This window comes from Urocitellus parryii, chromosome 2 (assembly GCF_045843805.1).
Source record: "Urocitellus parryii isolate mUroPar1 chromosome 2, mUroPar1.hap1, whole genome shotgun sequence".
NCBI lineage: Eukaryota > Metazoa > Chordata > Mammalia > Rodentia > Sciuridae > Urocitellus > Urocitellus parryii.
Window position 1 is genome coordinate 179,289,823 of NC_135532.1, and position 12,833 is coordinate 179,302,655.

General features: G+C 35.3%; 1 pseudogene; it reads right to left on the minus strand.

The window, feature by feature from the left end:
* Positions 1–569: 569 nt before the first annotated feature.
* Positions 570–12,833, minus strand: part of LOC113176918 (dihydrolipoyllysine-residue acetyltransferase component of pyruvate dehydrogenase complex, mitochondrial pseudogene) — a 46,773-nt pseudogene continuing 34,509 nt past the window's right edge.

Below are 12,833 nucleotides of genomic sequence, written 5' to 3' on the forward strand. Positions count from 1 at the left end.
TTGTAAAAGGGCTCCCCTAGAACTCTTGTGGCTGTAGCTTACTCCCTCTTCCTTTGGCTGCCAAAGAAACAATATCATTAACAATGGTTTCCAGTCATTTTATATGTGTTTACAACAGGTGAAAGAAAAGTGAGAAAGCGAGAGACAGGCGAGTGAGAAATGAAGGTCAGAGACCAGGCAGAGATCTGCACAAAGGTTAATTTGTCAAATCTGACAAATAAAGGCCACCTCTCTATAGAGAGGAGAGAGATGCCTGAGATGTTCAGGTGTTGAGCTTTTGTGGGGTAGGAGTTTGGAGTTGTAGACTTGCTCTATGGGATAGGCTCATGGATGCTTGCCTCAGAGCTAGGCGAGTGGGGAATAATGTGTGATTGGCTTAGGTTGATGGCATCATGGGGCTTTCCAGAGTCAAGTGGTTCTGTCTTTCTGGGATTGGCTTAGGATTATGGTACCATGGGGCAGGTCACTAATGGAGATGGGGGAGTTCATTAAGAGAAAGTACAGGAAAGCGAAACTTATAAGATGGCGGTTAACATTTAAGATGGCTGCTTGAATGTTGAATCAATCCCCTATAACAGGTGTGATGAATCCAGCAATGCTGACATCACAACATGACTTTGTCTTTTATAGTCATGTCCATCCAAGGAGAATTTTTCTTCAGTAGCTTTTAAACTTGCCAGAGCTGAAGTTTTTATGATGAAGTCATTGACAGAAATTTTTCATCTCCCTTCTAACATTTTATTAAGTTCTTTTAATACCAACAAAACTTCTTTTATATTTTTATCAATAGAAAGGTAATAATGAGATATGGTTTTCTTCAATTGCATTAACCACTGTGCAATAACTTGACCCATGTTGCTGACTGGAGTGTCTGTGAAGACACCTACCTGTAGGAATGGATGCCACTCCTGGACTCCAGGAGGCATATCAGGTACTAGGGCAGGAGCCACTTTAGTAGGTACCAAAGAGTCAATGACCTTCTGGATTATTCCACCATCTGATTCTGTCCCATTTTAGTGGTGTAGGGTCAATGTCTTTCTCTGCTGCCAACAATTTTTGATAAGGGGCTAACAAACACCCGTTCCTTTCGTCCAGCTGGAGCAGCTGGAAAGGCAATGGAGGATGTAGGAGCTAAAGATTGGGGAGTTGGAGGAATAGTGACCCCCAGGGCTGGGTAGATGGTGGTACTTGTGGGTTTAAATCAATTACTTCAGTTGGCCTATAGTCAGCAAAGGCTGCTCTATCTGCTTCCTTTCCTACAGTGAGACAAAATGAGAGATAAATATTATGCCTCCAGGAATCAGGATTTTGGCCTTATAACCTTCTTCCTGTGCTTCAAACTCTATAGTGGCCTTGTCACTTTCTTTTTTCTGCTTTTAAGTCTCCTTCATTTAGCTTCTCACCCACTTTTCCCCTCATCTCTGAACTGTGCCCATGGACATGGTGGGAAAGCAGGCAGGAAGAAGTACCTGCCTGGGAGTGGGATATGAGCTACCAGAGGCCTGAGCAGAAGGGACAGGTAATGGTGCTGGGGCTGCTTTTTGGGTAGGTGTTGCTGAGGAATCTAATGTATAATTTTTAAAGGCCTTAATATCCTCAGTCTTTCCAACTGTGTTAAAGATGATGGATCCAACAGGAACATTTCTAACAACAATGATCTTTGCCATTTTACATTCCTCCAGGCTCTTAAATCCAAAAGTTGCTTTATCAGTTTCAACTTCTACAATTAGATCATCCTCATTGATTTTGTCTCCTAATGGGCTATACTGCCTGTTTGCATTGTGGGGAAAAGAGAAAGTAATGGAACCTTCTGATTCCACTTCAGGGCTGAAAGGGCAGGCAGCGGTTGCCTGGAGATCCCAAGTTGCAGTGGTAAACAGTTCCATCAAATGGTGCCAGAGCTGGGGCTTCAGCAGCACAGTGCTTGGACCCTGCCATAGTCTGTGGTGGTGATTTTGCAAGGAGAGAAGTAGGTCCAGACCACGAACTCACACATGGATCACCAGCTCCCTCCCAGGAGTCCATCCACCTAGACCCAGGGCTGCATTCCAGGCAGTCACAGACAGATGCACCACCTAGTGCCACTAATGCCCCACACCCCAAACCTTCACCATCTCTGGAGTGACCTCTTCAAGCTGGATTAACTTTAAGAGCATCAACAACCTGTTTTAATTATAGTGTCTACTTTAAATTGAGAATATAAAGAGCTTTGGTGGGAAAATAGGTCAAAATAACACACTATTAACATCTCTACAAGGAAGCTATAAACTCTTAATTAGCAGTTGTTGATTACCACATGCATTCTAATAAAGATTACCAGAAGAAGGCACAGCATGTTAGATGCTCCCTGACTTTTAAAACTAGAAGGAACTGAAGCCACTGAGTGTGAATGGACTTCTACACCAAAAGTTCTTATGATCTACTTAAATAGGTTTATGTTTTTTTGATGTTTATACTGAAGAATTTCATCTGTAAAATTATCTTTGGATATTTAGAAAGAAATAGGCTAACTACTCCCAATCTTTTCAAAAGACTGACATTTTCCAAGTTAAAAATGAGTTAAAACTGTTATAGTTATGTAAATCATCTTAAAAATAGGACTTTATGAAGAGCAAATATCTTGCTTTTAATCAAGCAGTTTGTTTCCTTTGAACTATATCAGTTTAAGTCACTATTCTTTTCTATTCCAAATGCCTCTGTCATGGCTAGTGACATAACTATATGACCCAGTATATAGGGTTTCCATATTTCCCACTGTCATTTATCTAAGAGACTATTCTTATGCCATTTTGTCTTCTCAGTGCCCTTGTTATTATAAACTAATATGTGTTTGGGTTTATTTTGGGGCTCTGTTCTGTTCCATTGGTCTGTCAGTGCTCTGGTTGCTCCAACTTTGTGAGATAATTTAAAATCCGGAATTACGATGTTTTTAGCTTTGTGCTTCTTGCTTAAAATTGCATTGACTGTTCACAACCTTTTATGATTGCATACAAAATTTATGAATGTTCTATTTTGGTGAAAAATGTCATAGAAATTTTGATAGATATTTTGTCTAATTTGTATATTACTTAGGGTAGAATGAATGTTTCAAAAATTGTAATTCTTTCAGTCTGTGAACATGAGATACCATTTCAGTTTTTCTATCTTATTAATTTTATTTCATTAATGTTATGTAGTTTTTAGTGTATAATTTTTTACCTCCTTGATTAAATTTATTCCTCAGTACTATATTCTCTTTGATAAGCAAGATTGTTCTCTTGAATTATTTTTCACATAGAGTATATTATTGGTGCAAAGAAATGCAACTAACTTTTGAATGTTGATATAATATGCTGAAGCATTACTAAATTCATTTATTCTAATATGTATTATTATTATTTTTTTTTTACACAAATAACTGGAAAGGTTTTATTTAGAACTAATACATGTTGGGCTATGGAAAGAAATATTTTTAAAAATTTTGTTTGGTCTAACCCTAATAAGTTAGTTTGGATTATTATTATTTTTACTATTATTATTAGTGGTGCCAGGGATTGAACTCAGGGGCGCTTGACCACTGAGTCACATCCCCAACCCATTTTATTTTTATTTTGAGACAGGGTCTTGCTAAATTGCTTAGGACCTTGCTAAATTGCCAATGCTGGCTTTGAACTTGCTATCTTTCTGCCTCAGCCTCCCCATGCCTGGCATGACAGGCATGAACCACCATGCCTGACTCTAACAGATTTTACTTTCTGGTTTTTAGGCTTTTCTGCATATAGAACTATGTCAGCTGCAAACAGGGATAATTTCTTTTTTTCGTTCTTACTTGAATGCCTTTTCTTTCTTTTCCCTATCTGATTGCTCTTGCTAATAAGTCCTGCGTTGAATAAAAGTGATGAGAATGAACATCCTTTCCTTGTACTGGATCTCAGAGGAAAAGCTTTTATCTTCTTCTCATACTGATTATAATATTATCTGTGGAATTTTTATAAATGGATTTTATTGTCTTGAAATTTCCTTACATATCTAAATTGTTGAAATATTTTTATCAGGAAGAAATATTAAACCTTGGGCTGGGGATGTGGCTCAAGCGGTAGCGCGCTCGCCTGGCATGCGTGCGGCCCGGGTTCGATCCTCAGCACCACATACCAACAAAGATGTTGTGTCCGCCGAGAACTAAAAAAATAAATATTAAAAATTCTCTCTATCTCTCTATCTCTCTCCTCTCTCACTCTCTCTTTAAAAAAAAAAAAGAAATATTAAACCTTATCAAATGCTTTTTCTAAAGTTTTTTTGGAAGAGTTTAAGAAGAATTGGGATTAAATCTTCTTTGAAAGTTTGTTGGAAATCAGCTGTGAAGCCATTTAGTGATGAACTTTTCATTGTTGGGAGGTTTTCAATTACTACTTTAACCTCTTTAATGATTAATATCTGTTCTGACTTTCTGTTTTTTCATGATTCTGACATCACCAGTTACTGGAAGTCTTGCTTTTTCACATGTTGAAGTATAACATTAGAGAAGCATGTCAAGGCAAGCATATAAAACAGGGTTTATTTAAAAACAGGTAACACCCCCTTCTCCCAGGAGAAAGACGAGGGCTATAGCTAGTATCCTGGTATCCCCAGAAGTGAGAGTGTTCTGCCTTTTTATATGTCTTAGGCTTCTTTTGTTCTCCTGCCTCATTCCCCCTTATCTCTCTTCTTCCAGCCTATGTGCCTAGGTCCAGGAAATGCTTGTTAGGATGGCCAAAAGGTGAGAAGCAGGTGGACTGAGGAAGGGCCGGACACATTAACAACTTTTATAACTCCCTGTAGGGAGGAACAATCCATGGGAGGGACAGGTTACCCTAGCAAGAGGTTGAAGCAGGGGCAGGATATCTTGATTAGGGTGGAGGAAGGACTCTGAAGACATTAGCATTTCAACTTCTCCAACTTCCCAGACCCAAATTGTCCTCCTTGATCCTATCTGACCTGATTTACCGTATATCTATACTTATTCCCTCTTTTAATTCTGCCTTCATTTCCATTGTAGTAGACTGTGTATTTTCAGAATTTAGCTATTTCCATATTATTCAACTTTTGGCATCTTGTTATTCATAATAGTTTTTAAAGATTCTTTTCTCTTTTAAGCATCCATTACAATGCCTTTACTTTTTTGTTTTCTATTTTAGTCTTCTTTCTTCTTAGTCTAGCTAAAAGTTTGTTGAATTTTTTAAGCACCAACTCTTGGTTTGGTTGATATTTCTATAGACTTTTAAAATTTTCTGTTTGATTTATTTCTGCTCTGATCTTCATTATTTATTTCCTTCTGCTAACTTTAATTTCTTCTTCTTTTTCTAGGTCACGTAGATTCCCTGAGGTTGTGTATTTGAGATATTTCTTCTTTTTAATGTAGGCATTTGTTTCTAGAAGTATTCTTAGAACTGCTTTTGATGTGTCACATAGGATTTGGTTTATTGTTTCCATTTTTATTAGTGTCGAGATATTTTATGTCTTCTATTAAATTTCCCCTTTGAACCACTGCTTGTCCACTAGTATGTTGTTGAATTTCCACAAAATACTGTGAATTTTCTGGTATTCCTCTGGCTTTTGATTTCTCATTTCACATCACTGTGTTCATAAAAAATAAACTTGACATAATTTAAGCCATTCTAAACTTGTTATGTGCTAACCTGTCTGTCCTGGAGTGTTCTATGTGCACTGGAGAAGAATGCTATTGAACGGAATGGTTATAGAGTCTGGTAGGTCCATTTGGTTTAAATTGTAGATCATGTCCAATGTTTTCTTATTGATTTTGTGGATGATCTATTCATTGTTAAAAGTGGAGTATTGAAGTTTCTTGCTACTATTTTATTGATGTCTATTTCTATCTTCTGTTAATATTTGCTTTCTATGTTTAGGTGCTCAATATTGGGTGTATATACATTTATAGTCATTATGCCCTCTTGAATAACTGACCCCTTTATCATAATGATCTTTTTAAAAAAATTTTTAACCTAATCTCCATTTTATATAGTATAAGCATAGTTGTTCCTACTTTCTTTTGGTTTCTACTTTCATGTATTATCTTTTCCATCCCTTCACTTTCAGCACATTAGTATATATTATATATATATACTAATATGAGCTTGTAGAAGGGAAAATTTCACAGTGAATTAGTAACAATCAGGAAAACATCAATGCTAGTCCAACTTGCTGTTTCTGGGACTTCAGGGTACTAATATATCCCTAAATGTAAACTGAGTCTCTTGTAGGCAGTACATAGTCAGATCTTATCTTTCATTTATTTTTGTCTATTCAACTCCTCTGTGTCTTCTGATTAGAGAATTTAATCCCTTTATGTTGAAGGAGCCTAATTGTTCCTATAAGGTGTGTTTTAGAAAACCAAAGGAATCCTTTCTACATGCTTTGACAAATAAGCTTTTACAAACTTACCTTATGAACTCATAAAAATCTTATAACATTCACACTATAAGTGGTGAAGAGTATTAGTATCATAATCATTAATTATTGTTATTCACATATGGGAGAACTGAGCTTCTAGAAGGGAAAATTTCACAGTGAATTAGTAAGAATCAGGAAAACATCAATGCTAGTCCAACTTGTTGTTTCTGGGACTTCAGGACACTAATGGATTTGAAGGCGTCTCTGGAAAGTTGTGTCAAAGAGTTGATCATTAGCACATATTTACAAGCAAATGCTTTGGGCTTTGGGCTTTGGGCTTTGGGGTAAACTGCTTCTGGGAAAAAAAAAACATCTAGATACTAAAGATAATTTCTTAAATAAAATCTCTTCAAGATAAAATTACTGTGATATTGCAGTCTTTGCCTAAACTGTGAACAGAGGAAATAGTCACAGTAGGGTATAAAGATATTGTTAGGTGGGCTATGTGAATCATAATGCAGACACACTATGTAAGAAGTACCTAAGAAAAATCTGCAAAATAGTGGCAAGTAATTCTACAAAATAGTATTTAGCAATGATTCCAAAAGGTGTTCATCAAGAGTATCACTTTTAACTAAAATATTTTTTTTCAAATCCTAAAAAGAATAAGTTAAACTGTTCATCTTTTTTTTTTAATATACACTGGCACACTCTGCTAGGTACCATGTATGTGTTTATATGTGGATCAACCAGTGAGTGAATTCTATTTTAATATGAAAGTCTTTACTTTGGAAATTGACCAAGTGTCTGAATTATACTGGGTAACTACAAAACCAGCACAGGAAACATGGTATTAAAGGAAGCTATCAATTACACTGACACTTAATGGAGAAAGTTTTGTCATGCTTCCATTTCCTATGACTCTAACCCATTATTACTCTTGGTCTCACTTTTTTTTTTTTAATTATCATGGAACAGAGGCTTCTACAATGACAAATGCCCTACTCACAAAAAATTTAAAGACAAGAGAAACAATGTAGTTATTGAGCTTCAACTAATTCAGCTTCTATTGAATGAGGACAGGATGTCTCCCAGGCTAAATCAGTGTCATTGAGTGTTATTAAAACTCTGAAGAAATAATATAATAGCTTATGATCCAGGGAAAACACAACAGAGCAGTTTATAGAGAAACAAATCTTATGATGTTGTTTCCATAATCTAGATAAAAGAAAGAGTGAGAGAACAAATGAGAGATTGAATCAGATCTGGCTGCTGTGTGTGTGTGTGTGTGTGTGTGTGTGTGTGTGTGTGTGTGTAATTGTGTGTGCGTGCAAATACTCATACACACAGATGGTGGGGGCAGTTTGGGCACAGGTATCCTTTAGTACAAGGAGAGTAGTTGCCTTTAATATGTTAAAATACTTAAAATGCTCTATAAACTAGAGTTGCATCTGAAAAGAAACTAACTACTTAAATGATTTCCATAAATTATAAACTAAAAATTATTCCATTGGCCACTCTTGTGGATTTTGTTAATAGGAGTTGATGATATATTGATTGTGAAGTCCAAAGCAGTAACTCATGCACTTATTAATAATCTTGGAGGAGATTCTTATGTCTATCCATATTCTTGGCCCTTATGTTTTTACTTAGCTTTGAAAAAATAAACTCTAAGAATAGTAAAATTTTTTCAGAAGTCAAAAATATAGATAAAATACATTTTTCAGTGAGTTTGAAGAAATCATGTTTACAAAACATCACCTAGAATTATGATTGTTGTGCAAATAAATGTGGGTTTAAAAGGTTCCTGGATTCAGTTGTGGATCAGTCTTTCCAACTTTTACTTCTAATTATTTTAGCATATTTTTCTTTTTCCTTTAACAGGTGTTTTTTTCCCCTAGCACATTCCATTGGAAATTTATATAGAAAAGAAACATAACTGAGAACAATTCCCAATTGCCCCAACTTCCTACTAAAGAGGAAAAAGAAACGTTTGCTACTTTGTTTTACAAAATAAATTTATTCTCCAGACCCATTTATGTGGGCTGTATTTTCATTCAGACCCTCTGATATAGCCAGATTTGAAATTCCATTTCTCTGTATAACATCTTCAGGTGTTGATTATAAAATGCATCTGAACAGAGTGAGATCAAATGAATCTCAGTTCACAGCACAGACATAGAGTTTAGTGGTAATGGATAAAGCTTTTAAATAGAAAATTTTATAATGATTGATACTCTATTTAATAAAAAAGTTAAGCTTCAAACTCTTGAAAAACTTCTGCACAGAAAAGGGAAAAATCAACAGAGGGAAGAGAAAAACTACAGAATGGGAAAATATTTGACAACTCTTCATCAGACAGAGGGTTAATATCCATAAGATTTTGTCTAACAGTTAACATAAAAGACAATTAATGCCATTTAAAAATGAATATATATTTATCAAAATAAGAAATATGAATGGCAACAAATATATGAAAAAAATGCTCAATATTGTTAGCCATCAAGGAAATGCCAATTAAAATTACCATGAGACAAAATATCAATTAAAACTGTTATTATCAACAGAATAAAACAACAACAAGGAAAATTAATGCTGGGGAGAATGTGAAGAAAAACTCACACTCTATTGGTAGGAAAGTAAACTTGTATAGCCACTATAGAAAACAGTATGGAGGGTCTGCAAAAAACTAAAAACAGATGTATCATATGATCTAGTTCTCCCACTGTGGGTATATATCCAAAGAAATGACCTCAACATACTAAAAAATGTATCTGTGTGCCCATGTTTATTGTAGCACTATTCACAGTAGCTAAGATATTGAATCAAACTAGGTATCCATCAACAGATGAATGGGTAACAAGAATGGCATATATGTACATAATGGAGTATCATTTGGCCTGGTAGAAGAATGAAATCTTGTCATTTGCAGCAAAATAGATGGGACTGGAGGGCATTAAGTGAAAAGAACTTGACACAGAAACACTATTACCACATGTTCTCTCCTCTATGTGGAAGTTTAAAAAGTCATTTTGAAAGTAGAATAGTGATTACTATGAATTGGGAAAGGTTTTGGAGGGTGGAAGCAAAGTGCAAAAAGGGAGGTTGGGTTTGGTCCATTCATTCTGTATGTATGGATGGAAATATCACACTGTGGGCTGGGGTTGTGGCTCAGCGGTAGAGTGCTTGCCTTGCAGGAGCGAGACCCTGGGTTCGATACTCAGCACCACATAAGAATGAATAAATAGGATAAAGGTATTGTGTCCAACTGCAACTAAAAAATAAAATAAAATAAAGAAATATCACACTGAATTCCATTAATATATACCATTAATATATATTAATAAAAATGATAAAAGATCAAAAAAGAATCAAGATGCTACACATTTCTAAGAAACAAATGCTAAAACAGTGCTTAGCTCTAGTCCATCTCTTTTGCCAACTTCAGTGCTGCAGAAAGGCAATGGACGATTTGATGTATCTAGCAATATTGTGGATTATTCAGTGCCACAGATGGGTAACAGTAGATGCATAGGGGATAATCACTAACTGCTGCCATGTGAGGGTGAAATTTTTTTAAAAAGTATGGTAATATATTGTTGCAGTTTTTTTTCTTTATCTATACACACAGAGACACACATAGACACCACACACACACACATACACACACACACACATACATTTTTCTCTTCTTCCTTCATATTTTCATTGAAACATTTGAAAGTTATGGGATATCATAATACATTGTACCTATATAACTTTGTATGTAATACAGAAAAAATATTTGATATACATTACTGTTGTATACCTACTAAATTAAGAAAATTGACAAGCCACATGATATTGTTTAATAGGTAGTTCATACTCAGTTTTTAAAATAATGTCTTTCATGACGATTTGTTAACATTTTTGTTTCTGTTTCAGGATTCAATCTAGGATCATATTTTTCATTCTGTTGTCATGTTTCTTTAATTTACTTTAATCTGGGACATTTTCTCAGCTTTGCTCTGTTAGTTCTTCATTACCACATAACACATTATCCTAAGACTTAGCGGTTTAAATAATATTTTCACACAATTCCTGTGGGTCAGGAATCTGGATAGGCTTTAATTTAGTTGTGTGATCCAGTGTCTCTCACAGGCTGCAATCAAGGTGTCAGCTGTAGCTGGAGTCATCCCAAAGTCCAGCTTGGGAGGGAATCCTAATGTATTCATTGGCAAAATTTGTGGGCTGTTGGACCTGAAGCCTAGGCTCCTGTAGACTGTTGACCTGAGGCCTCCCTTAGGTCTTTTCCATGTGGACAGCTCACATTCATGGCAGCCAGCTTCACCAGAACAACAGAGAAGACAAGACAGGAGAGAGCAAACAGAATATAAGTTAGAGTACTTTGGACCTTAATCATGTTAATAACAATCCCACCACTTTTGAAAAGTTCTATTCATTAAAACATGTCATTAGATTCAGCTCACCCAGAGGGTATAAATATCCCGTAGGAGTCATGTTAGAAGTTATGTACCACTCTGTATTTAATTGTTTGGACAATTTTGAAAAGTATAGACTCATTTTTTTTATAGCATGTCCTCCAATTTGGAACTATCTGGTTGTTGCCTTATGATTACATTTAGGTTTTACAGTTTTGGTAGTGATAAACATAAGGATGTGTATATTTTTTCAGTGATTTTATAGGAAGATATCAGTGAGGTTCATTCATTATTGATGGCTTACATTTCATCACTATATATATATAATATATATATAATATATATTATATATATATTTATATATATTTCCCACTGTGTGTATGTGTGTGTGTGTGTGTATATATATATATATATATATATATATATATATGATTATATAGTTATTTACTGTGAAGTTACTACTTCTGTTCTTTGCAATGGTAAGTAATCAGTTGTGGATGGGGGATGCTATGCTTTGTAAATATAATACTCTCTCACCAACTTTCACCCAGGGGTTTTAGCATCTGATATGGGCCAAATTATGTGCTCCCAAAATTCACATGTCGAAGTCCCAATGCTTGGAAGTTAAAATGTGACTATATTTAGACATAGTACTTGTAAAAAGGCAATTTAATTAAAATAAGGCCATTAGGGTGACCCTCAACCAATCCAACTGATGTCCTTATAAGAAGAGAAAATTGGTACACACAATGAGATACTATGGTTACCTGTACACATGTGAAAAGTCATCTGAGGATGTGGGGAGAGAAGATGATCAGATGCAAGCCAAAGAGAAAGGTCTAGGAAAACTAAACTGCTGACTCCTTTGTCTTGAAAGTTGAGCATCCACCACTGTGAAAAAAACATATTTTCATGTGTGCTTTAAGTCACTGAATTTATAATATTTTGTTACAGCAGCCTCAGAAAAACAACATAGCCTTTCAAATGATGTCTATCATAAGAATCAATTTTAGCCTGGTGGTTACAAATTCAAGAATTAAAAATCATTAATTAGTTCAAAATTTATTAACCTTTCTTCCTTTCTCATTTCTTAATTTTTTAACAACTCCCTTTTTATTTTCTGGTCTATATATGAACTGATGGACACTGTAAAAAAAACATTTGATGTGTAAATATTTATTCCCCTTATTATTCATTTTGTCTCAATTTTTTTTTTCTGACTAGTCCAGTGGAACTCCTTCAAGCCAGATTCCATTTCCTTTAAGAGTGACTTATCATTTTTTGAGTACTCATTCACTATCTTATTCAACTAGATGTGCTAAAGTTGATTTATAATTTTTCTAAGCCATTTTGGTTTTCACACTTTATTAGAGGATCATTTAGTGTGGAATTTTATTTAGAAATCAAGATTGGGTGCCAGGGCCAGGTATGCTCGCTGCCTCTTGATCCCTTTGAAGGGGATTTTATCCATGGACAACAACATAGGAAATACTGACAGCCCCTTTTTCTTTCTATAATAAAAAATAAAGGGGGTTTGTGGGACTATTAATATAACTTTGGAAAATGTGAAAGCTTGTTTTTCAAGTTGTATGGTAAACAGACAACAAAGCATCTTCTATTGTACTGCTTGGTATGAGAAAAAAATTAGGAGCTGGTTGGTAGCTGAGTAGGTTCCAAGGCAGTTGCTTAAATGGTGACCTATTCACAGATAATTTTCTTGTGTCAGGTGGGACTTCCTTAGAAATTTAGCAGTCAGCCTCAAGTATATCCCACTGTAAAAACCAGTACTTGGTGGGTAGTCCTAAGCTGGCAGAAGATTTTGACTCCTTTCATACAGTAGGTACAGAAATGTACACACAACTTGAGTATGAATGGGCAGGGGTGGATTTTGGTGACTGCTCTGGTCAAAACTACGCAAATTATTAGAACTTTAACTTCTTCCCTTGGGAGATGATGGGGAGCAGTATGTGTCATGCTTATTAAAGGAAGAATGGCAAAAGCTGTACTTTTATGGTGTAGCTGTATTTTATTTTTCTATAAATAGGT